The following is a 26959-nucleotide window of genomic DNA, read 5'->3' as shown; positions in this document are numbered from 1 at the left end:
TCCAGATATACCACAATACGGTTGAAATTTTAATAAGTATGCTCTTATTTGTAGTACAACTAAAATGTTTTCATAAGATTCTATTGATAGTTTTCTATGTGTGCTTATTTGGAAAGTGCAGTGACAAGATATAAAAATGGCGACAGAGTTTGGACTTGTCTGATCGATAAAACCCAAGACTTGTAAAAAGCTATGTGTAAATCATGCATAAATAGAAGAAAGGCAATAGGAAAATGATGAAGGCAAGATTCATAAGTATGTACAAATTCTATTGGGAGTATGGCAAAAACAAAACTCAGTTGATGCTATTGACTTAGCCAATTGAGAAAATCAGATATATATAAACCATGAGATGCACCGTAAAAAGAAAGAGAGGGCTCGTCAGGGAATTGAACCAGGGACCTGTCGCGCCCAAAATGAAAATCATAGAATCATCAAGTAAGCATGTTTTATTTGATATCTTAACCAATTTTATGTGAAAATTATATTATTTTAAAGCAGTCACTAATGTGTACAAGGAGGAAATATTAGCATAAATAAAATATTTCCTAATAGTCAATAATTTTCTAAGTATACTTGCTTGAAAATTGCTGTGCAAAGTTTTATGATGCCCAGCAGAGTTTTTCTGATGGATAAAACCCAAGACATGTCACATGATGTGTGCAGATAAGTACTTACAAATAATTTTAGCAGTTTGACAAAAAACAAAATTCAATTGTGCAAATTAGTAAATACAATCTATTTTGAGAGTTTTGAAAAAACAACATTCAGTTGAAATTCACTCAGGAAATTGACTACAATAAGATAATAGAACCATTTCAAAGAATCTGAAAATTTGGGCTCGTCCAGGATTTGAACCCGGGACCTCTTGCACCCTAAGCGAGACCAGCGAGCCACCTACCTGAAGATTTTTCTTTGGATTTTTCAATTGATTTTAAGAAAATAGCTTTTTGTTTTTAAAACACCATATACATTTATGTAAAAATTAATTTGTAGAATAAATAAAATATTTCCTTATGGTCCAGTAGATAGTTTTCTAAGGTATGCATATAGGAAAAGTGCAGGGACAAGATTTGTGAGTGCCTACAGAGTTTGGACTTCTCTCATGGACGAAGCTAAAGACTTGTCATATGCAATGTACAAATCATGCTTCCAGACACAGAAGAAAGGCAAAAGAATACCTTGCAATTTCATTTTTGAACTTTTTGTGTTTCAAAGTGAGACTATTCTTTTAAAACATTCAAAGCTATCTAGACAGAAGGGAACCTGCAGTTTTCCTGATATACCACAATACGATTGAAATTTTAATTAGTATGCTCTTATTTGTAGTACAACTAAAATGTTTTCGTAAGATTCTATTGATAGTTTTCTATGTGTGCTTATTTGGAAAGTGCAGTGACAAGATATAAAAATGGCGACAGAGTTTGGACTTGTCTGATCGATAAAACCCAAGACTTGTAAAAAGCTATGTGTAAATCATGCATAAATAGAAGAAAGGCAATAGGAAAATGATGAAGGCAAGATTCATAAGTATGTACAAATTCTATTGGGAGTATGGCAAAAACAAAACTCAGTTGATGCTATTGACTTAGCCAATTGAGAAAATCAGATATATATAAACCATGAGATGCACCATAAAAAGAAAGAGAGGGCTCGTCAGGGAATTGAACCAGGGACCTGTCGCACCCAAAATGAAAATCATAGAATCATCAAGTAAGCATGTTTTATTTGATATCTTAACCAATTTTATGTGAAAATTATATTATTTTAAAGCAGTCACTAATGTGTACAAGGAGGAAATATTAGCTTAAATTAAATATTTCCTAATAGTCAATAACTTTCTAAGTATACTTGCTTGAAAATTGCTGTGCAAAGTTTTATGATGCCCAGCAGAGTTTTTCTGATGGATAAAACCCAAGACATGTCACATGCTGTGTGCAGATAAGTACTTACAAATAATTTTAGCAGTTTGACAAAAAACAAAATTCAATTGTGCAAATTAGTAAATACAATCTATTTTGAGAGTTTTGAAAAAACAACATTCAGTTGAAATTCACTCAGGAAATTGACTACAATAAGATAATAGAACCATTTCAAAGAATCTGAAAATTTGGGCTCGTCCAGGATTTGAACCCGGGACCTCTCGCACCCTAAGCGAGACCAGCGAGCCACCTACCTGAAGATTTTTCTTTGGATTTTTCAATTGATTTTAAGAAAATAGCTTTTTGTTTTTAAAACACCATATACATTTATGTAAAAATTAATTTGTAGAATAAATAAAATATTTCCTTATGGTCCAGTAGATAGTTTTCTAAGGTATGCATATAGGAAAAGTGCAGGGACAAGATTTGTGAGTGCCTACAGAGTTTGGACTTCTCTCATGGACGAAGCTATAGACTTGTCATATGCAATGTACAAATCATGCTTCCAGACACCGAAGAAAGGCAAAAGAATACCTTGCAATTTCATTTTTGAAATTTTTGTGTTTCAAAGTGAGACTATTCTTTTAAAACATTCAAAGCTATCTAGACAGAAGGGAAATTGCAGTTTTCCGGATATACCACAATACGGTTGAAATTTTAATAAGTATGCTCTTATTTGTAGTACAACTAAAATGTTTTCGTAAGATTCTATTGATAGTTTTCTATGTGTGCTTATTTGGAAAGTGCAGTGACAAGATATAAAAATGGCGACAGAGTTTGGACTTGTCTGATCGATAAAACCCAAGACTTGTAAAAAGCTATGTGTAAATCATGCATAAATAGAAGAAAGGCAATAGGAAAATGATGAAGGCAAGATTCATAAGTATGTACAAATTCTATTGGGAGTATGGCAAAAACAAAACTCAGTTGATGCTATTGACTTAGCCAATTGAGAAAATCAGATATATATAAACCATGAGATGCACCGTAAAAAGAAAGAGAGGGCTCGTCAGGGAATTGAACCAGGGACCTGTCGCGCCCAAAATGAAAATCATAGAATCATCAAGTAAGCATGTTTTATTTGATATCTTAACCAATTTTATGTGAAAATTATATTATTTTAAAGCAGTCACTAATGTGTACAAGGAGGAAATATTAGCATAAATAAAATATTTCCTAATAGTCAATAATTTTCTAAGTATACTTGCTTGAAAATTGCTGTGCAAAGTTTTATGATGCCCAGCAGAGTTTTTCTGATGGATAAAACCCAAGACATGTCACATGCTGTGTGCAGATAAATACTTACAAATAATTTTAGCAGTTTGACAAAAAACAAAATTCAATTGTGCAAATTAGTAAATACAATCTATTTTGAGAGTTTTGAAAAAACAACATTCAGTTGAAATTCACTCAGGAAATTGACTACAATAAGATAATAGAGCCATTTCAAAGAATCTGAAAATTTGGGCTCGTCCAGGATTTGAACCCTGGCCTCTCGCACCCTAAGCGAGAATCATACCCATAGACCAACAAGCCACCTACCTGAAGATTTTTCTTTGGATTTTTCAATTGATTTTAAGAAAATAGCTTTTTGTTTTTAAAACACCATATACATTTATGTAAAAATTAATTTGTAGAATAAATAAAATATTTCCTTATGGTCCAGTAGACAGTTTTCTAAGGTATGCATATAGGAAAAGTGCAGGGACAAGATTTGTGAGTGCCTACAGAGTTTGGACTTCTCTCATGGACGAAGCTAAAGACTTGTCATATGCAATGTACAAATCATGCTTCCAGACACAGAAGAAAGGCAAAAGAATACCTTGCAATTTCATTTTTGAACTTTTTGTGTTTCAAAGTGAGACTATTCTTTTAAAACATTCAAAGCTATCTAGACAGAAGGGAACCTGCAGTTTTCCTGATATACCACAATACAGTTGAAATTTTAATAAGTATGCTCTTATTTGTAGAACAACTAAAATGTTTCCGTAAGATTCTATTGATAGTTTTCTATGTGTGCTTATTTGGAAAGTGCAGTGACAAGATATAAAAATGGCTGCAGAGTTTGGACTTGTCTGATCGATAAAACCCAAGACTTGTAAAAAGCTATGTGTAAATCATGCATAAATAGAAGAAAGGCCATAATAAAATTATGAATGCAAGATTCATAAGTATGTACAAATTCTATTGGGAGTATGGCTAAAACAAAACTCAGTTGATGCTATTGATTTAGCCAATTGAGAAAATCATATATATATAAACCATGAGATGCACCGTAAAAAGAAAGAGAGGGCTCGTCAGGGAATTGAACCAGGGACCTGTCGCGCCCAAAACGAAAATCATAGAATCATCAACTAAGCATGTTTTATTTGATATCTTAACCAATTTTATGTGAAAATTATATTATTTTAAAGCAGTCACTAATGTGTACAAGGAGGAAATATTAGCATAAATAAAATATTTCCTAATAGTCAATAATTTTTTAAGTATACTTGCTTGAAAATTGTGTGCAAAGTTTTATGATGCCCAGCAGAGTTTTTCTGATGGATAAAACCCAAGACATGTCACATGCTGTGTGCAGATAAGTACTTTCAAATAATTTTAGCAGTTTGACAAAAAACAAAATTCAATTGTGCAAATTAGTAAATACAATCTATTTTGAGAGTTTTGAAAAAACAACATTCAGTTGAAATTCACTCAGGAAATTGACTACAATTAGATAATAGAACCATTTCAAAGAATCTGAAAACTTGGGCTCGTCCGGGATTTGAACCCGGGACCTCTCGCACCCGAAGCGAGAATCATACCCCTAGACCAACGAGCCACCTACCTGAAGATTTTTCTTTGGATTTTTCAATTGATTTTAAGAAAATAGCTTTATGTTTTTAAAACACCATATACATTTATGTAAAAATTAATTTGTAGAATAAATAAAATATTTCCTTATGGTCCAGTAGATAGTTTTCTAAGGTATGCATATAGGAAAAGTGCAGGGACAAGATTTGTGAGTTCCTACAGAGTTTGGACTTCTCTCATGGACGAAGCTATAGACTTGTCATATGCAATGTACAAATCATGCTTCCAGACTCAGAAGAAAGGCAAAAGAATACCTTGCAATTTCATTTTTGAACTTTTTGTGTTTCAAAGTGAGACTATTCTTTTAAAACATTCAAAGCTATCTAGACAGAAGGGAACTTGCAGTTTTCCGGATATACCACAATACGGTTGAAATTTTAATAAGTATGCTCTTATTTGTAGTACAACTAAAATGTTTTCGTAAGATTCTATTGATAGTTTTCTATGTGTGCTTATTTGGAAAGTGCAGTGACAAGATATAAAAATGGCTGCAGAGTTTGGACTTGTCTGATCGATAAAACCAAAGACTTGTAAAAAGCTATGTGTAAATCATGCATAAATAGAAGAAAGGCAATAGGAAAATTATGAAGGCAAGATTCATAAGTATGTACAAATTCTATTGGGAGTATGGCAAAAACAAAACTCAGTTGATGCTATTGACTTAGCCAATTGAGAAATCAGATATATATAAACCATGAGATGCACTGTTAAAAGAAAGAGAGGGCTCGTCAGGGAATTGAACCAGGGACCTGTCGCACCCAAAATGAAAATCATAGAATCATCAAGTAAGCATGTTTTATTTGATATCTTAACCAATTTTATGTGAAAATTATATTATTTTAAAGCAGTCACTAATGTGTACAAGGAGGAAATATTAGCATAAATAAAATATTTCCTAATAGTCAATAATTTTCTAAGTATACTTGCTTGAAAATTGCTGTGCAAAGTTTTATGATGCCCAGCAGAGTTTTTCTGATGGATAAAACCCAAGACATGTCACATGCTGTGTGCAGATAAGTACTTACAAATAATTTTAGCAGTTTGACAAAAAACAAAATTCAATTGTGCAAATTAGTAAATACAATCTATTTTGAGAGTTTTGAAAAAACAACATTCAGTTGAAATTCACTCAGGAAATTGACTACAATAAGATAATAGAACCATTTCAAAGAATCTGAAAATTTGGGCTCGTCCGGGATTTGAACCCGGGACCTCTCACACCCTAAGCGAAACCAACGAGCCACCTACCTGAAGATTTTTCTTTGGATTTTTCAATTGATTTTTAGAAAATAGCTTTTTGTTTTTAAAACACCATATACATTTATGTAAAAATGAATTTGTAGAATAAATAAAATATTTCCTTATGGTCCAGTAGATAGTTTTCTAAGGTATGCATATAGGAAAAGTGCAGGGACAAGATTTGTGAGTGCCTACAGAGTTTGGACTTCTCTCATGGACGAAGCTAAAGACTTGTCATATGCAATGTACAAATCATGCTTCCAGACACAGAAGAAAGGCAAAAGAATACCTTGCAATTTAATTTTTGAACTTTTTGTGTTTCAAAGTGAGACTATTCTTTTAAAACATTCAAAGCTATCTAGACAGAAGGGAACCTGCAGTTTTCCTGATATACCACAATACGGTTGAAATTTTAATAAGTATGCTCTTATTTGTAGAACAACTAAAATGTTTCCGTAAGATTCTATTGATAGTTTTCTATGTGTGCTTATTAGGAAAGTGCAGTGACAAGATATAAAAATGGCTGCAGAGTTTGGACTTGTCTGATCGATAAAACCCAAGACTTGTAAAAAGCTATGTGTAAATCATGCATAAATAGAAGAAAGGCCATAATAAAATTATGAATGCAAGATTCATAAGTATGTACAAATTCTATTGGGAGTATGGCTAAAACAAAACTCAGTTGATGCTATTGATTTAGCCAATTGAGAAAATCATATATATATAAACCATGAGATGCACCGTAAAAAGAAAGAGAGGGCTCGTCAGGGAATTGAACCAGGGACCTGTCGCGCCCAAAACGAAAATCATAGAATCATCAAGTAAGCATGTTTTATTTGATATCTTAACCAATTTTATGTGAAAATTATATTATTTTAAAGCAGTCACTAATGTGTACAAGGAGGAAATATTAGCATAAATAAAATATTTCCTAATAGTCAATAATTTTTTAAGTATACTTGCTTGAAAATTGTGTGCAAAGTTTTATGATGCCCAGCAGAGTTTTTCTGATGGATAAAACCCAAGACATGTCACATGCTGTGTGCAGATAAGTACTTACAAATAATTTTAGCAGTTTGACAAAAAACAAAATTCAATTGTGCAAATTAGTAAATACAATCTATTTTGAGAGTTTTGAAAAAACAACATTCAGTTGAAATTCACTCAGGAAATTGACTACAATTAGATAATAGAACCATTTCAAAGAATCTGAAAACTTGGGCTCGTCCGGGATTTGAACCCGGGACCTCTCGCACCCGAAGTGAGAATCATACCCCTAGACCAACGAGCCACCTACCTGAAGATTTTTCTTTGGATTTTTCAATTGATTTTAAGAAAATAGCTTTATGTTTTTAAAACACCATATACATTTATGTAAAAATTAATTTGTAGAATAAATAAAATATTTCCTTATGGTCCAGTAGATAGTTTTCTAAGGTATGCATATAGGAAAAGTGCAGGGACAAGATTTGTGAGTGCCTACAGAGTTTGGACTTCTCTCATGGACGAAGCTATAGACTTGTCATATGCAATGTACAAATCATGCTTCCAGACTCAGAAGAAAGGCAAAAGAATACCTTGCAATTTCATTTTTGAACTTTTTGTGTTTCAAAGTGAGACTATTATTTTAAAACATTCAAAGCTATCTAGACAGAAGGGAACTTGCAGTTTTCCGGATATACCACAATACGGTTGAAATTTTAATAAGTATGCTCTTATTTGTAGTACAACTAAAATGTTTTCGTAAGATTCTATTGATAGTTTTCTATGTGTGCTTATTTGGAAAGTGCAGTGACAAGATATAAAAATGGCTGCAGAGTTTGGACTTGTCTGATCGATAAAACCAAAGACTTGTAAAAAGCTATGTGTAAATCATGCATAAATAGAAGAAAGGCAATAGGAAAATTATGAAGGCAAGATTCATAAGTATGTACAAATTCTATTGGGAGTATGGCAAAAACAAAACTCAGTTGATGCTATTGACTTAGCCAATTGAGAAATCAGATATATATAAACCATGAGATGCACTGTTAAAAGAAAGAGAGGGCTCGTCAGGGAATTGAACCAGGGACCTGTCGCACCCAAAATGAAAATCATAGAATCATCAAGTAAGCATGTTTTATTTGATATCTTAACCAATTTTATGTGAAAATTATATTATTTTAAAGCAGTCACTAATGTGTACAAGGAGGAAATATTAGCATAAATAAAATATTTCCTAATAGTCAATAATTTTCTAAGTATACTTGCTTGAAAATTGCTGTGCAAAGTTTTATGATGCCCAGCAGAGTTTTTCTGATGGATAAAACCCAAGACATGTCACATGCTGTGTGCAGATAAGTACTTACAAATAATTTTAGCAGTTTGACAAAAAACAAAATTCAATTGTGCAAATTAGTAAGTACAATCTTGAGAGTTTTGAAAAAACAACATTCAGTTGAAATTCACTCAGGAAATTGACTACAATAAGATAATAGAACCATTTCAAAGAATCTGAAAATTTGGGCTCGTCCAGGATTTGAACCCGGGCCTCTCGCACCCTAAGTGAGAATCATACCCATAGACCAACAAGCCACCTACCTGAAGATTTTTCTTTGGATTTTTCAATTGATTTTAAGAAAATAGCTTTTTGTTTTTAAAACACCATATACATTTATGTAAAAATTAATTTGTAGAATAAATAAAATATTTCCTTATGGTCCAGTAGACAGTTTTCTAAGGTATGCATATAGGAAAAGTGCAGGGACAAGATTTGTGAGTGCCTACAGAGTTTGGACTTCTCTCATGGACGAAGCTAAAGACTTGTCATATGCAATGTACAAATCATGCTTCCAGACACAGAAGAAAGGCAAAAGAATACCTTGCAATTTCATTTTTGAACTTTTTGTGTTTCAAAGTGAGACTATTCTTTTAAAACATTCAAAGCTATCTAGACAGAAGGGAACCTGCAGTTTTCCTGATAAACCACAATACAGTTGAAATTTTAATAAGTATGCTCTTATTTGTAGAACAACTAAAATGTTTCCGTAAGATTCTATTGATAGTTTTCTATGTGTGCTTATTTGGAAAGTGCAGTGACAAGATATAAAAATGGCTGCAGAGTTTGGACTTGTCTGATCGATAAAACCCAAGACTTGTAAAAAGCTATGTGTAAATCATGCATAAATAGAAGAAAGGCCATAATAAAATTATGAATGCAAGATTCATAAGTATGTACAAATTCTATTGGGAGTATGGCTAAAACAAAACTCAGTTGATGCTATTGATTTAGCCAATTGAGAAAATCATATATATATAAACCATGAGATGCACCGTAAAAAGAAAGAGAGGGCTCGTCAGGGAATTGAACCAGGGACCTGTCGCGCCCAAAACGAAAATCATAGAATCATCAAGTAAGCATGTTTTATTTGATATCTTAACCAATTTTATGTGAAAATTATATTATTTTAAAGCAGTCACTAATGTGTACAAGGAGGAAATATTAGCATAAATAAAATATTTCCTAATAGTCAATAATTTTTTAAGTATACTTGCTTGAAAATTGTGTGCAAAGTTTTATGATGCCCAGCAGAGTTTTTCTGATGGATAAAACCCAAGACATGTCACATGCTGTGTGCAGATAAGTACTTTCAAATAATTTTAGCAGTTTGACAAAAAACAAAATTCAATTGTGCAAATTAGTAAATACAATCTATTTTGAGAGTTTTGAAAAAACAACATTCAGTTGAAATTCACTCAGGAAATTGACTACAATTAGATAATAGAACCATTTCAAAGAATCTGAAACTTGGGCTCGTCCGGGATTTGAACCCGGGACCTCTCGCACCCGAAGTGAGAATCATACCCCTAGACCAACGAGCCACCTACCTGAAGATTTTTCTTTGGATTTTTCAATTGATTTTAAGAAAATAGCTTTATGTTTTTAAAACACCATATACATTTATGTAAAAATTAATTTGTAGAATAAATAAAATATTTCCTTATGGTCCAGTAGATAGTTTTCTAAGGTATGCATATAGGAAAAGTGCAGGGACAAGATTTGTGAGTGCCTACAGAGTTTGGACTTCTCTCATGGACGAAGCTATAGACTTGTCATATGCAATGTACAAATCATGCTTCCAGACTCAGAAGAAAGGCAAAAGAATACCTTGCAATTTCATTTTTGAACTTTTTGTGTTTCAAAGTGAGACTATTCTTTTAAAACATTCAAAGCTATCTAGACAGAAGGGAACTTGCAGTTTTCCGGATATACCACAATACGGTTGAAATTTTAATAAGTATGCTCTTATTTGTAGTACAACTAAAATGTTTTCGTAAGATTCTATTGATAGTTTTCTATGTGTGCTTATTTGGAAAGTGCAGTGACAAGATATAAAAATGGCTGCAGAGTTTGGACTTGTCTGATCGATAAAACCAAAGACTTGTAAAAAGCTATGTGTAAATCATGCATAAATAGAAGAAAGGCAATAGGAAAATTATGAAGGCAAGATTCATAAGTATGTACAAATTCTATTGGGAGTATGGCAAAAACAAAACTCAGTTGATGCTATTGACTTAGCCAATTGAGAAATCAGATATATATAAACCATGAGATGCACTGTTAAAAGAAAGAGAGGGCTCGTCAGGGAATTGAACCAGGGACCTGTCGCACCCAAAATGAAAATCATAGAATCATCAAGTAAGCATGTTTTATTTGATATCTTAACCAATTTTATGTGAAAATTATATTATTTTAAAGCAGTCACTAATGTGTACAAGGAGGAAATATTAGCATAAATAAAATATTTCCTAATAGTCAATAATTTTCTAAGTATACTTGCTTGAAAATTGCTGTGCAAAGTTTTATGATGCCCAGCAGAGTTTTTCTGATGGATAAAACCCAAGACATGTCACATGCTGTGTGCAGATAAGTACTTACAAATAATTTTAGCAGTTTGACAAAAAACAAAATTCAATTGTGCAAATTAGTAAGTACAATCTATTTTGAGAGTTTTGAAAAAACAACATTCAGTTGAAATTCACTCAGGAAATTGACTACAATAAGAAAATAGAGCCATTTCAAAGAATCTGAAAATTTGGGCTCGTCCAGGATTTGAACCCGGGCCTCTCGCACCCTAAGCGAGAATCATACCCATAGACCAACAAGCCACCTACCTGAAGATTTTTCTTTGGATTTTTCAATTGATTTTAAGAAAATAGCTTTTTGTTTTTAAAACACCATATACATTTATGTAAAAATTAATTTGTAGAATAAATAAAATATTTCCTTATGGTCCAGTAGACAGTTTTCTAAGGTATGCATATAGGAAAAGTGTAGGGACAAGATTTGTGAGTGCCTACAGAGTTTGGACTTCTCTCATGGACGAAGCTAAAGACTTGTCATATGCAATGTACAAATCATGCTTCCAGACACAGAAGAAAGGCAAAAGAATACCTTGCAATTTCATTTTTGAACTTTTTGTGTTTCAAAGTGAGACTATTCTTTTAAAACATTCAAAGCTATCTAGACAGAAGGGAACCTGCAGTTTTCCTGATATACCACAATACAGTTGAAATTTTAATAAGTATGCTCTTATTTGTAGAACAACTAAAATGTTTCCGTAAGATTCTATTGATAGTATTCTATGTGTGCTTATTTGGAAAGTGCAGTGACAAGATATAAAAATGGCTGCAGAGTTTGGACTTGTCTGATTGATAAAACCCAAGACTTGTAAAAAGCTATGTGTAAATCATGCATAAATAGAAGAAAGGCAATAATAAAATTATGAATGCAAGATTCATAAGTATGTACAAATTCTATTGGGAGTATGGCAAAAACAAAACTCAGTTGATGCTATTGACTTAGCCAATTGAGAAAATCAGATATATATAAACCATGAGATGCACCGTAAAAAGAAAGAGAGGGCTCGTCAGGGAATTGAACCAGGGACCTGTCGCGCCCAAAACGAAAATCATAGAATCATCAAGTAAGCATGTTTTATTTGATATCTTAACCAATTTTATGTGAAAATTATATTATTTTAAAGCAGTCACTAATGTGTACAAGGAGGAAATATTAGCATAAATAAAATACTTCCTAATAGTCAATAATTTTCTAAGTATACTTGCTTGAAAATTGCTGTGCAAACTTTTATGATGCCCAGCAGAGTTTTTCTGATGGATAAAACCCAAGACATGTCACATGCTGTGTGCAGATAAGTACTTACAAATAATTTTAGCAGTTTGACAAAAAACAAAATTCAATTGTGCAAATTAGTAAATACAATCTATTTTGAGAGTTTTGAAAAAACAACATTCAGTTGAAATTCACACAGGAAATTGACTACAATTAGATAATAGAACCATTTCAAAGAATCTGAAAACTTGGGCTCGTCCGGGATTTGAACCCGGGACCTCTCGCACCCGAAGCGAGAATCATACCCCTAGACCAACGAGCCACCTACCTGAAGATTTTTCTTTGGATTTTTCAATTGATTTTAAGAAAATAGCTTTATGTTTTTAAAACACCATATACATTTATGTAAAAATTAATTTGTAGAATAAATAAAATATTTCCTTATGGTCCAGTAGATAGTTTTCTAAGGTATGCATATAGGAAAAGTGCAGGGACAAGATTTGTGAGTGCCTACAGAGTTTGGACTTCTCTCATGGACGAAGCTATAGACTTGTCATATGCAATGTACAAATCATGCTTCCAGACACAGAAGAAAGGCAAAAGAATACCTTGCAATTTCATTTTTGAACTTTTTGTGTTTCAAAGTGAGACTATTCTTTTAAAACATTCAAAGCTATCTAGACAGAAGAGAACTTGCAGTTTTCCGAATATACCACAATACGGTTGAAATTTTAATAAGTATGCTCTTATTTGTAGTACAACTAAAATGTTTTCGTAAGATTCTATTGATAGTTTTCTATGTGTGCTTATTTGGAAAGTGCAGTGACAAGATATAAAAATGGCAACAGAGTTTGGACTTGTCTGATCGATAAAACCCAAGACTTGTAAAAAGCTATGTGTAAATCATGCATAAATAGAAGAAAGGCAATAGGAAAATGATGAAGGCAAGATTCATAAGTATGTACAAATTCTATTGGGAGTATGGCAAAAACAAAACTCAGTTGATGCTATTGACTTAGCCAATTGAGAAAATCAGATATATATAAACCATGAGATGCACTGTAAAAAGAAAGAGAGGGCTCATCAGGGAATTGAACCAGGGACCTGTCGCGCCCAAAATGAAAATCATAGAAGCGTCAAGTAAGCATGTTTTATTTGATATCTTAACCAATTTTATGTGAAAATTAAATTATTTTAAAGCAGTCACTAATGTGTACAAGGAGGAAATATTAGCATAAATAAAATATTTCCTAATAGTCAATAATTTTCTAAGTATACTTGCTTGAAAATTGCTGTGCAAAGTTTTATGATGCCCAGAGGAGTTTTTCTGATGGATAAAACCCAAGACATGTCACATGCTGTGTGCAGATAAGTACTTACAAATAATTTTAGCAGTTTGACAAAAAACAAAATTCAATTGTGCAAATTAGTAAATACAATCTATTTTGAGAGTTTTGAAAAAACAACATTCAGTTGAAATTCACTCAGGAAATTGACTACAATTAGATAATAGAACCATTTCAAATAATCTGAAAATTTGGGCTCGTCCGGGATTTGAACCCGGGACCTCTCGCACCCGAAGCGAGAATCATACCCCTAGACCAACGAACCACCTACCTGAATATTTTTCTTTGGATTTTTCAATTGATTTTAAGAAAATAGCTTTTTGTTTTTAAAACACCATATACATTTATGTAAAAATTAATTTGTAGAATAAATAAAATATTTCCTTATGGTCCAGTAGATAGTTTTCTAAGGTATGCATATAGGAAAAGTGCAGGGACAAGATTTGTGAGTGCCTACAGAGTTTGGACTTCTCTCATGGACGAAGCTATAGTCTTGTCATATGCAATGTACAAATCATGCTTCCAGACACAGAAGAAAGGCAAAAGAATACCTTGCAATTTCATTTTTAAACTTTTTGTGTTTCAAAGTGAGACTATTCTTTTAAAACATTCAAAGCTATTTAGACAGAAGAGAACTTGCAGTTTTCCGGATATACCACAATACGGTTGAAATTTTAATAAGTATGCTCTTATTTGTAGTACAACTAAAATGTTTTCGTAAGATTCTATTGATAGTTTTCTATGTGTGCTTATTTGGAAAGTGCAGTGACAAGATATAAAAATGGCGACAGAGTTTGGACTTGTCTGATCGATAAAACCCAAGACTTGTAAAAAGCTATGTGTAAATCATGCATAAATAGAAGAAAGGCAATAGGAAAATGATGAAGGCAAGATTCATAAGTATGTACAAATTCTATTGGGAGTATGGCAAAAACAAAACTCAGTTGATGCTATTGACTTAGCCAATTGAGAAAATCAGATATATATAAACCATGAGATGCACCGTAAAAAGAAAGAGAGGGCTCGTCTGGGAATTGAACCAGGGACCTGTCGCGCCCAAAATGAAAATCATAGAATCATCAAGTAAGCATGTTTTATTTGATATCTTAACCAATTTTATGTGAAAATTATATTATTTTAAAGCAGTCACTAATGTGTACAAGGAGGAAATATTAGCATAAATAAAATATTTCCTAATAGTCAATAATTTTCTAAGTATACTTGCTTGAAAATTGCTGTGCAAAGTTTTATGATGCCCAGCAGAGTTTTTCTGATGGATAAAACCCAAGACATGTCACATGCTGTGTGCAGATAAGTACTTACAAATAATTTTAGCAGTTTGACAAAAAACAAAATTCAATTGTGCAAATTAGTAAATACAATCTATTTTGAGAGTTTTGAAAAAACAACATTCAGTTGAAATTCACTCAGGAAATTGACTACAATAAGATAATAGAACCATTTCAAAGAATCTGAAAATTTGGGCTCGTCCGGGATTTGAACCCGGGACCTCTCGCACCCGAAGCAAGACCAGCAAGCCACCTACCTGAAGATTTTTCTTTGGATTTTTCAATTGATTTTAAGAAAATAGCTTTTTGTTTTTAAAACACCATATACATTTATGTAAAAATTAATTTGTAGAATAAATAAAATATTTCCTTATGGTCCAGTAGATAGTTTTCTAAGGTATGCATATAGGAAAAGTGCAGGGACAAGATTTGTGAGTGCCTACAGAGTTTGGACTTCTCTCATGGACGAAGCTATAGACTTGTCATATGCAATGTACAAATCATGCTTCCAGACACCGAAGAAAGGCAAAAGAATACCTTGCAATTTCATTTTTGAACTTTTTGTGTTTCAAAGTGAGACTATTCTTTTAAAACATTCAAAGCTATCTAGACAGAAGGGAACTTGCAGTTTTCCGGATATACCACAATACGGTTGAAATTTTAATAAGTATGCTCTTATTTGTAGTACAACTAAAATGTTTTCGTAAGATTCTATTGATAGTTTTCTATGTGTGCTTATTTGGAAAGTGCAGTGACAAGATATAAAAATGGCGACAGAGTTTGGACTTGTCTGATCGATAAAACCCAAGACTTGTAAAAAGCTATGTGTAAATCATGCATAAATAGAAGAAAGGCAATAGGAAAATGATGAAGGCAAGATTCATAAGTATGTACAAATTCTATTGGGAGTATGGCAAAAACAAAACTCAGTTGATGCTATTGACTTAGCCAATTGAGAAAATCAGATATATATAAACCATGAGATGCACCGTAAAAAGAAAGAGAGGGCTCGTCAGGGAATTGAACCAGGGACCTGTCGCGCCCAAAATGAAAATCATAGAATCATCAAGTAAGCATGTTTTATTTGATATCTTAACCAATTTTATGTGAAAATTATATTATTTTAAAGCAGTCACTAATGTGTACAAGGAGGAAATATTAGCATAAATAAAATATTTCCTAATAGTCAATAATTTTCTAAGTATACTTGCTTGAAAATTGCTGTGCAAAGTTTTATGATGCCCAGCAGAGTTTTTCTGATGGATAAAACCCAAGACATGTCACATGCTGTGTGCAGATAAGTACTTACAAATAATTTTAGCAGTTTGACAAAAAACAAAATTCAATTGTGCAAATAAGTAAATACAATCTATTTTGAGAGTTTTGAAAAAACAACATTCAGTTGAAATTCACTCAGGAAATTGACTACAATAAGATAATAGAACCATTTCAAAGAATCTGAAAATTTGGGCTCGTCCGGGATTTGAACCCGGGACCTCTCGCACCCGAAGCGAGAATCATACCCCTAGACCAACGAGCCACCTACCTGAAGATTTTTCTTTGGATTTTTCAATTGATTTTAAGAAAATAGCTTTTTGTTTTTAAAACACCATATACATTTATGTAAAAATTAATTTGTAGAATAAATAAAATATTTCCTTATGGTCCAGTAGATAGTTTTCTAAGGTATGCATATAGGAAAAGTGCAGGGACAAAATTTGTGAGTGCCTACAGAGTTTGGACTTCTCTCATGGACGAAGCTATAGACTTGTCATATGCAATGTACAAATCATGCTTCCAGACACCGAAGAAAGGCAAAAGAATACCTTGCAATTTCATTTTTGAACTTTTTGTGTTTCAAAGTGAGACTATTCTTTTAAAACATTCAAAGCTATCTAGACAGAAGGGAACTTGCAGTTTTCCGGATATACCACAATACGGTTGAAATTTTAATAAGTATGCTCTTATTTGTAGTACAACTAAAATGTTTTCGTAAGATTCTATTGATAGTTTTCTATGTGTGCTTATTTGGAAAGTGCAGTGACAAGATCTAAAAATGTCGACAGAGTTTGGACTTGTCTGATCGATAAAACCCAAGACTTGTAAAAAGCTATGTGTAAATCATGCATAAATAGAAGAAAGGCAATAGGAAAATGATGAAGGCAAGATTCATAAGTATGTACAAATTCTATTGGGAGTATAGCAAAAACAAAACTCAGTTGATGCTATTGACTTAGCCAATTGAGAAAATCAGATATATATAAACCATGAGATGCACCGTAAAAAGAAAGAGAGGGCTCGTCAGGGAATTGAACCAGGGACCTGTCGCACCCAAAACAAAAATCATAGAATCATCAAGTAAGCATGTTTTATTTGATATCTTAACCAATTTTTTGTGAAAATTATATTATTTTAAAGCAGTCACTAATGTGTACAAGGAGGAAATATTAGCTTAAATAAAATATTTCCTAATAGTCAATAATTTTCTAAGTATACTTGCTTGAAAATTGCTGTGCAAAGTTTTATGATGCCCAGCAGAGTTTTTCTGATGGATAAAACCCAAGACATGTCACATGCTGTGTGCAGATAAGTAATTACAAATAATTTTAGCAGTTTGACAAAAAACAAAATTCAATTGTGCAAATTAGTAAATACAATCTATTTTGAGAGTTTTGAAAAAACAACATTCAGTTGAAATTCACTCAGGAAATTGCCTACAATAAGATAATAGAACCATTTCAAAGAATCTGAAAATTTGGGCTCGTCCGCGATTTGAACCCGGGACCTCTAGCACCTTAAGCGAGAATCATACCCCTAGTCTAACAAGCCACCTACCTGAAGATTTTTCTTTGGATTTTTCAATTGATTTTAAGAAAATAGCTTTTTGTTTTAAAACACCATATACATTTATGTAAAAATTAATTTGTAGAACAAATAAAATATTTCCTTATGGTCCAGTAGATAGTTTTCTAAGGTATGCATATAGGAAAAGTGCAGGGACAAGATTTGTGAGTGCCTACAGAGTTTGGACTTCTCTCATGGACGAAGCTAAAGACTTGTCATATGCAATGTAGAAATCATGCTTCAAGACACAGAAGAAAGGCAAAAGAATACCTTGCAATTTCATTTTTGAACTTTTTGTGTTTCAAAGTGAGACTATTCTTTTAAAACATTCAAAGCTATCTAGACAGAAGGGAACTTGTAGTTTTCCTGATATACCACAATACGGTTGAAATTTTAATAAGTATGCTCTTATTTGTAGAACAACTAAAATGTTTCCGTAAGATTCTATTGATAGTTTTCTATGTGTGCTTATTTGGAAAGTGCAGTGACAAGATATAAAAATGGCTGCAGAGTTTGGACTTGTCTGATCGATAAAACCCAAGACTTGTAAAAAGCTATGTTTAAATCATGCATAAATAGAAGAAAGGCAATAATAAAAATATGAATTCAAGATTCATAAGTATGTACAAATTCTATTGGGAGTATGGCAAAAACAAAACTCAGTTGATGCTATTGACTTAGCCAATTGAGAAAATCAAATATATATAAACCATGAGATGCACCATAAAAAGAAAGAGAGGGCTCGTCAGGGAATTGAACCAGGGACCTGTCGCGCCCAAAACGAAAATCATAGAATCATCAAGTATGCATGTTTTATTTGATATCTTAACCAATTTTATGTGAAAATTATATTATTTTAAAGCAGTCACTAATGTGTACAAGGAGGAAATATTAGCATAAATAAAATATTTCCTAATAGTCAATAATTTTCTAAGTATACTTGCTTGAAAATTGCTGTGCAAAGTTTTATGATGCCCAGCAGAGTTTTTCTGATGGATAAAACCCAAGACATGTCACATGCTGTGTGCAGATAAGTACTTACAAATAATTTTAGCAGTTTGACAAAAAACAAAATTCAATTGTGCAAATTAGTAAATACAATCTATTTTGAGAGTTTTGAAAAAACAACATTCAGTTGAAATTCACTCAGGAATTTGACTACAATAAGATAATAGAACCATTTCAAAGAATCTGAAAATTTGGGCTCGTCCGGGATTTGAACCCGGGACCTCTCGCACCCGAAGCGAGAATCATACCCCTAGACCAACGAGCCACCTACCTGAAGATTTTTCTTTGGATTTTTCAATTGATTTTAAGAAAATAGCTTTTTGTTTTTAAAACACCATATACATTTATGTAAAAATTAATTTGTAGAATAAATAAAATATTTCCTTATGGTCCAGTAGATAGTTTTCTAAGGTATGCATATAGGAAAAGTGCAGGGACAAAATTTGTGAGTGCCTACAGAGTTTGGACTTCTCTCATGGACGAAGCTATAGACTTGTCATATGCAATGTACAAATCATGCTTCCAGACACCGAAGAAAGGCAAAAGAATACCTTGCAATTTCATTTTTGAACTTTTTGTGTTTCAAAGTGAGACTATTCTTTTAAAACATTCAAAGCTATCTAGACAGAAGGGAACTTGCAGTTTTCCGGATATACCACAATACGGTTGAAATTTTAATAAGTATGCTCTTATTTGTAGTACAACTAAAATGTTTTCGTAAGATTCTATTGATAGTTTTCTATGTGTGCTTATTTGGAAAGTGCAGTGACAAGATCTAAAAATGTCGACAGAGTTTGGACTTGTCTGATCGATAAAACCCAAGACTTGTAAAAAGCTATGTGTAAATCATGCATAAATAGAAGAAAGGCAATAGGAAAATGATGAAGGCAAGATTCATAAGTATGTACAAATTCTATTGGGAGTATAGCAAAAACAAAACTCAGTTGATGCTATTGACTTAGCCAATTGAGAAAATCAGATATATATAAACCATGAGATGCACCGTAAAAAGAAAGAGAGGGCTCGTCAGGGAATTGAACCAGGGACCTGTCGCACCCAAAACAAAAATCATAGAATCATCAAGTAAGCATGTTTTATTTGATATCTTAACCAATTTTTTGTGAAAATTATATTATTTTAAAGCAGTCACTAATGTGTACAAGGAGGAAATATTAGCTTAAATAAAATATTTCCTAATAGTCAATAATTTTCTAAGTATACTTGCTTGAAAATTGCTGTGCAAAGTTTTATGATGCCCAGCAGAGTTTTTCTGATGGATAAAACCCAAGACATGTCACATGCTGTGTGCAGATAAGTAATTACAAATAATTTTAGCAGTTTGACAAAAAACAAAATTCAATTGTGCAAATTAGTAAATACAATCTATTTTGAGAGTTTTGAAAAAACAACATTCAGTTGAAATTCACTCAGGAAATTGCCTACAATAAGATAATAGAACCATTTCAAAGAATCTGAAAATTTGGGCTCGTCCGCGATTTGAACCCGGGACCTCTAGCACCTTAAGCGAGAATCATACCCCTAGTCTAACAAGCCACCTACCTGAAGATTTTTCTTTGGATTTTTCAATTGATTTTAAGAAAATAGCTTTTTGTTTTAAAACACCATATACATTTATGTAAAAATTAATTTGTAGAACAAATAAAATATTTCCTTATGGTCCAGTAGATAGTTTTCTAAGGTATGCATATAGGAAAAGTGCAGGGACAAGATTTGTGAGTGCCTACAGAGTTTGGACTTCTCTCATGGACGAAGCTAAAGACTTGTCATATGCAATGTAGAAATCATGCTTCAAGACACAGAAGAAAGGCAAAAGAATACCTTGCAATTTCATTTTTGAACTTTTTGTGTTTCAAAGTGAGACTATTCTTTTAAAACATTCAAAGCTATCTAGACAGAAGGGAACTTGTAGTTTTCCTGATATACCACAATACGGTTGAAATTTTAATAAGTATGCTCTTATTTGTAGAACAACTAAAATGTTTCCGTAAGATTCTATTGATAGTTTTCTATGTGTGCTTATTTGGAAAGTGCAGTGACAAGATATAAAAATGGCTGCAGAGTTTGGACTTGTCTGATCGATAAAACCCAAGACTTGTAAAAAGCTATGTTTAAATCATGCATAAATAGAAGAAAGGCAATAATAAAAATATGAATTCAAGATTCATAAGTATGTACAAATTCTATTGGGAGTATGGCAAAAACAAAACTCAGTTGATGCTATTGACTTAGCCAATTGAGAAAATCAAATATATATAAACCATGAGATGCACCATAAAAAGAAAGAGAGGGCTCGTCAGGGAATTGAACCAGGGACCTGTCGCGCCCAAAACGAAAATCATAGAATCATCAAGTATGCATGTTTTATTTGATATCTTAACCAATTTTATGTGAAAATTATATTATTTTAAAGCAGTCACTAATGTGTACAAGGAGGAAATATTAGCATAAATAAAATATTTCCTAATAGTCAATAATTTTCTAAGTATACTTGCTTGAAAATTGCTGTGCAAAGTTTTATGATGCCCAGCAGAGTTTTTCTGATGGATAAAACCCAAGACATGTCACATGCTGTGTGCAGATAAGTACTTACAAATAATTTTAGCAGTTTGACAAAAAACAAAATTCAATTGTGCAAATTAGTAAATACAATCTATTTTGAGAGTTTTGAAAAAACAACATTCAGTTGAAATTCACTCAGGAATTTGACTACAATAAGATAATAGAACCATTTCAAAGAATCTGAAAATTTGGGCTCGTCCAGGATTTGAACACAGGACCTCTCGCACCCGAAGCGAGAATCATACCCCTAGACCAACGAGCCACCTACCTGAAGATTTTTCTTTGGATTTTTCAGTTGATTTTAAGAAAATAGCTTTTTGTTTTTAAAACACCATATACATTTATGTAAAAATTAATTTGTAGAATAAATAAAATATTTCCTTATGGTCCAGTAGATAGTTTTCTATGGTATGCATATAGGAAAAGTGCAGGGACAAGATTTGTGAGTGCCTACAGAGTTTGGACTTCTCTCATGGACGAAGCTATAGACTTGTCATATGCAATGTACAAATCATGCTTCCAGACACAGAAGAAAGGCAAAAGAATACCTTGCAATTTCATTTTTGAACTTTTTGTGTTTCAAAGTGAGACTATTCTTTTAAAACATTCAAAGCTATCTAGACAGAAGGGAACTTGCAGTTTTCCTGATATACCACAATACGGTTGAAATTTTAATAAGTATGCTCTTATTTGTAGAACAACTAAAATGTTTCCGTAAGATTCTATTGATAGTTTTCTATGTGTGCTTATTTGGAAAGTGCAGTGACAAGATATAAAAATGGCTGCAGAGTTTGGACTTGTCTGATCAATAAAACCCAAGACTTGTAAAAAGCTATGTGTAAATCATGCATAAATAGAAGAAAGGCAATAATAAAAATATGAATGCAAGATTCATAAGTATGTACAAATTCTATTGGGAGTATGGCAAAAACAAAACTCAGTTGATGCTATTGACTTAGCCAATTGAGAAAATCAAATATATATAAACCATGAGATGCACCATAAAAAGAAAGAGAGGGCTCGTCAGGGAATTGAACCAGGGACCTGTCGCGCCCAAAACGAAAATCATAGAATCATCAAGTATGCATGTTTTATTTGATATCTTAACCAATTTTATGTGAAAATTTTATTATTTTAAAGCAGTCACTAATGTGTACAAGGAGGAAATATTAGCATAAATAAAATATTTCCTAATAGTCAATAATTTTCTAAGTATACTTGCTTGAAAATTGCTGTGCAAAGTTTTATGATGCCCAGCAGAGTTTTTCTGATGGATAAAACCCAAGACATGTCACATGATGTGTGCAGATAAGTACTTACAAATAATTTTAGCAGTTTGACAAAAAACAAAATTCAATTGTGCAAATTAGTAAATACAATCTATTTTGAGAGTTTTGAAAAAACAACATTCAGTTGAAATTCACTCAGGAAATTGACTACAATAAGATAATAGAACCATTTCAAAGAATCTGAAAATTTGGGCTCGTCCAGGATTTGAACCCGGGACCTCTCGCACCCGAAGCGAGAATCATACCCCTAGACCAACGAGCCACCTACCTGAAGATTTTTCTTTGGATTTTTCAATTGATTTTTAGAAAATAGCTTTTTGTTTTTAAAACACCATATACATTTATGTAAAAATTAATTTGTAGAATAAATAAAATATTTCCTTATGGTCCAGTAGATAGTTTTCTAAGGTATGCATATAGGAAAAGTGCAGGGACAAGATTTGTGAGTGCCTACAGAGTTTGGACTTCTCTCATGGACGAAGCTATAGACTTGTCATATGCAATGTACAAATCATGCTTCCAGACACCGAAGAAAGGCAAAAGAATACCTTGCAATTTCATTTTTGAACTTTTTGTGTTTCAAAGTGAGACTATTCTTTTAAAACATTCAAAGCTATCTAGACAGAAGGGAACTTGCAGTTTTCCGGATATACCACAATACGGTTGAAATTTTAATAAGTATGCTCTTATTTGTAGTACAACTAAAATGTTTTCGTAAGATTCTATTGATAGTTTTCTATGTGTGCTTATTTGGAAAGTGCAGTGACAAGATATAAAAATGGCGACAGAGTTTGGACTTGTCTGATCGATAAAACCCAAGACTTGTAAAAAGCTATGTGTAAATCATGCATAAATAGAAGAAAGGCAATAGGAAAATGATGAAGGCAAGATTCATAAGTATGTACAAATTCTATTGGGAGTATGGCAAAAACAAAACTCAGTTGATGCTATTGACTTAGCCAATTGAGAAAATCAGATATATATAAACCATGAGATGCACCGTAAAAAGAAAGAGAGGGCTCGTCAGGGAATTGAACCAGGGACCTGTCGCGCCCAAAATGAAAATCATAGCATCATCAAGTAAGCATGTTTTATTTGATATCTTAACCAATTTTATGTGAAAATTATATTATTTTAAAGCAGTCACTAATGTGTACAAGGAGGAAATATTAGCATAAATAAAATATTTCCTAATAGTCAATAATTTTCTAAGTATACTTGCTTGAAAATTGCTGTGCAAAGTTTTATGATGCCCAGCAGAGTTTTTCTGATGGATAAAACCCAAGACATGTCACATGCTGTGTGCAGATAAGTACTTACAAATAATTTTAGCAGTTTGACAAAAAACAAAATTCAATTGTGCAAATTAGTAAATACAATCTATTTTGAGAGTTTTGAAAAAACAACATTCAGTTGAAATTCACTCAGGAAATTGACTACAATAAGATAATAGAACCATTTCAAAGAATCTGAAAATTTGGGCTCATCCAGGATTTGAACCCGGGACCTCTCGCACCCGAAGCGAGAATCATAACCCTAGACCAACGAGCCACCTACCTGAAGATTTTTCTTTGGATTTTTCAATTGATTTTTAGAAAATAGCTTTTTGTTTTTAAAACACCATATACATTTATGTAAAAATTAATTTGTAGAATAAATAAAATATTTCCTTATGGTCCAGTAGATAGTTTTCTAAGGTATGCATATAGGAAAAGTGCAGGGACAAGATTTGTGAGTGCCTACAGAGTTTGCACTTCTCTCATGGATGAAGCTATAGACTTGTCATATGCAATGTACAAATCATGCTTCCAGACACCGAAGAAAGGCAAAAGAATACCTTGCAATTTCATTTTTGAACTTTTTGTGTTTCAAAGTGAGACTATTCTTTTAAAACATTCAAAGCTATCTAGACAGAAGGGAACTTGCAGTTTTCCGGATATACCACAATACGGTTGAAATTTTAATAAGTATGCTCTTATTTGTAGTACAACTAAAATGTTTTCGTAAGATTCTATTGATAGTTTTCTATGTGTGCTTATTTGGAAAGTGCAGTGACAAGATATAAAAATGGCGACAGAGTTTGGACTTGTCTGATCGATAAAACCCAAGACTTGTAAAAAGCTATGTGTAAATCATGCATAAATAGAAGAAAGGCAATAGGAAAATGATGAAGGCAAGATTCATAAGTATGTACAAATTCTATTGGGAGTATGGCAAAAACAAAACTCAGTTGATGCTATTGACTTAGCCAATTGAGAAAATCAGATATATATAAACCATGAGATGCACCGTAAAAAGAAAGAGAGGGCTCGTCAGGGAATTGAACCAGGGACCTGTCGCGCCCAAAATGAAAATCATAGAATCATCAAGTAAGCATGTTTTATTTGATATCTTAACCAATTTTATGTGAAAATTATATTATTTTAAAGCAGTCACTAATGTGTACAAGGAGGAAATATTAGCATAAATAAAATATTTCCTAATAGTCAATAATTTTCTAAGTATACTTGCTTGAAAATTGCTGTGCAAAGTTTTATGATGCCCAGCTGAGTTTTTCTGATGGATAAAACCCAAGACATGTCACATGCTGTGTGCAGATAAGTACTTACAAATAATTGTAGCAGTTTGACAAAAAACAAAATTCAATTGTGCAAATTAGTAAATACAATCTATTTTGAGAGTTTTGAAAAAACAACATTCAGTTGAAATTCACTCAGGAAATTGACTACAATAAGATAATAGAACCATTTCAAAGAATCTGAAAATTTGGGCTCGTCCGGGATTTGAACCTGGGACCTCTCGCACCCTAAGCGAGACCAGCGAGCCACCTACCTGAAGATTTTTCTTTGGATTTTTCAATTGATTTTAAGAAAATAGCTTTTTGTTTTTAAAACACCATATACATTTATGTAAAAATTAATTTGTAGAATAAATAAAATATTTCCTTATGGTCCAGTAGATAGTTTTCTAAGGTATGCATATAGGAAAAGTGCAGGGACAAGATTTGTGAGTGCCTACAGAGTTTGGACTTCTCTCATGGACGAAGCTATAGACTTGTCATATGCAATGTACAAATCATGCTTCCAGACACTGAAGAAAGGCAAAAGAATACCTTGCAATTTCATTTTTGAACTTTTTGTGTTTCAAAGTGAGACTATTCTTTTAAAACATTCAAAGCTATCTAGATAAAAGGGAACTTGCAGTTTTCCGGATATACCACAATACGGTTGAAATTTTAATAAGTATGCTCTTATTTGTAGTACAACTAAAATGTTTTCGTAAGATTCTATTGATAGTTTTCTATGTGTGCTTATTTGGAAAGTGCAGTGACAAGATATAAAAATGGCGACAGAGTTTGGACTTGTCTGATCGATAAAACCCAAGACTTGTAAAAAGCTATGTGTAAATCATGCATAAATAGAAGAAAGGCAATAGGAAAATGATGAAGGCAAGATTCATAAGTATGTACAAATTCTATTGGGAGTATGGCAAAAACAAAACTCAGTTGATGCTATTGACTTAGCCAATTGAGAAAATCAGATATATATAAACCATGAGATGCACCGTAAAAAGAAAGAGAGGGCTCGTCAGGGAATTGAACCAGGGACCTGTCGCGCCCAAAATGAAAATCATAGAATCATCAAGTAAGCATGCTTTATTTGATATCTTAACCAATTTTATGTGAAAATTATATTATTTTAAAGCAGTCACTAATGTGTACAAGGAGGAAATATTAGCATAAATAAAATATTTCCTAATAGTCAATAATTTTCTAAGTATACTTGCTTGAAAATTGCTGTGCAAAGTTTTATGATGCCCAGCAGAGTTTTTCTGATGGATAAAACCCAAGACATGTCACATGCTGTGTGCAGATAAGTACTTACAAATAATTTTAGCAGTTTGACAAAAAACAAAATTCAATTGTGCAAATTAGTAAATACAATCTATTTTTAGAGTTTTGAAAAAACAACATTCAGTTGAAATTCACTCAGGAAATTGACTACAATAAGATAATAGAACCATTTCAAAGAATCTGAAAATTTGGGCTCGTCCAGGATTTGAACCCGGGACCTCTCGCACCCGAAGCGAGACCAGCGAGCCACCTACCTGAAGATTTTTCTTTGGATTTTTCAATTGATTTTAAGAAAATAGCTTTTTGTTTTTAAAACACCATATACATTTATGTAAAAATTAATTTGTAGAATAAATAAAATATTTCCTTATGGTCCAGTAGATAGTTTTCTAAGGTATGCATATAGGAAAAGTGCAGGGACAAGATTTGTGAGTGCCTACAGAGTTTGGACTTCTCTCATGGACGAAGCTATAGACTTGTCATATGCAATGTACAAATCATGCTTCCAGACACCGAAGAAAGGCAAAAGAATACCTTGCAATTTCATTTTTGAACTTTTTGTGTTTCAAAGTGAGACTATTCTTTTAAAACATTCAAAGCTATCTAGACAGAAGGGAA

General features: G+C 32.6%; 9 non-coding genes across 9 annotated transcripts; all 9 read right to left on the bottom strand.

Annotated features, from left to right (window-relative positions):
• Positions 1 to 4674: 4674 nt before the first annotated feature.
• TRNAP-CGG (transfer RNA proline (anticodon CGG)) lies at positions 4675 to 4746 on the bottom strand. Its single transcript has one exon. It is a non-coding gene; the product is annotated as a tRNA-Pro (tRNA).
• Positions 4747 to 7236: 2490 nt separating this feature from the next.
• On the bottom strand, positions 7237 to 7308 carry TRNAP-CGG (transfer RNA proline (anticodon CGG)). The gene has a single exon. It is a non-coding gene; the product is annotated as a tRNA-Pro (tRNA).
• Positions 7309 to 9806: 2498 nt separating this feature from the next.
• TRNAP-CGG (transfer RNA proline (anticodon CGG)) lies at positions 9807 to 9878 on the bottom strand. The gene has a single exon. It is a non-coding gene; the product is annotated as a tRNA-Pro (tRNA).
• A 2504-nt stretch (positions 9879 to 12382) lies between these two features.
• TRNAP-CGG (transfer RNA proline (anticodon CGG)) lies at positions 12383 to 12454 on the bottom strand. The gene has a single exon. It is a non-coding gene; the product is annotated as a tRNA-Pro (tRNA).
• Positions 12455 to 13671: 1217 nt separating this feature from the next.
• TRNAP-CGG (transfer RNA proline (anticodon CGG)) lies at positions 13672 to 13743 on the bottom strand. The gene has a single exon. It is a non-coding gene; the product is annotated as a tRNA-Pro (tRNA).
• Positions 13744 to 16235: 2492 nt separating this feature from the next.
• TRNAP-CGG (transfer RNA proline (anticodon CGG)) lies at positions 16236 to 16307 on the bottom strand. Its single transcript has one exon. It is a non-coding gene; the product is annotated as a tRNA-Pro (tRNA).
• Positions 16308 to 18812: 2505 nt separating this feature from the next.
• Positions 18813 to 18884, bottom strand: TRNAP-CGG (transfer RNA proline (anticodon CGG)). The gene has a single exon. It is a non-coding gene; the product is annotated as a tRNA-Pro (tRNA).
• A 3794-nt stretch (positions 18885 to 22678) lies between these two features.
• On the bottom strand, positions 22679 to 22750 carry TRNAP-CGG (transfer RNA proline (anticodon CGG)). Its single transcript has one exon. It is a non-coding gene; the product is annotated as a tRNA-Pro (tRNA).
• A 1217-nt stretch (positions 22751 to 23967) lies between these two features.
• TRNAP-CGG (transfer RNA proline (anticodon CGG)) lies at positions 23968 to 24039 on the bottom strand. The gene has a single exon. It is a non-coding gene; the product is annotated as a tRNA-Pro (tRNA).
• Positions 24040 to 26959: the final 2920 nt, after the last annotated feature.

The sequence above is a fragment of the Taudactylus pleione genome, unplaced genomic scaffold, assembly GCF_031769625.1.
Source record: "Taudactylus pleione unplaced genomic scaffold, aTauple2 ptg000317l, whole genome shotgun sequence".
NCBI lineage: Eukaryota > Metazoa > Chordata > Amphibia > Anura > Myobatrachidae > Taudactylus > Taudactylus pleione.
Note: the sequence above shows the minus strand (reverse complement) of the source record. Positions and strands in the feature narration are given on the sequence as shown.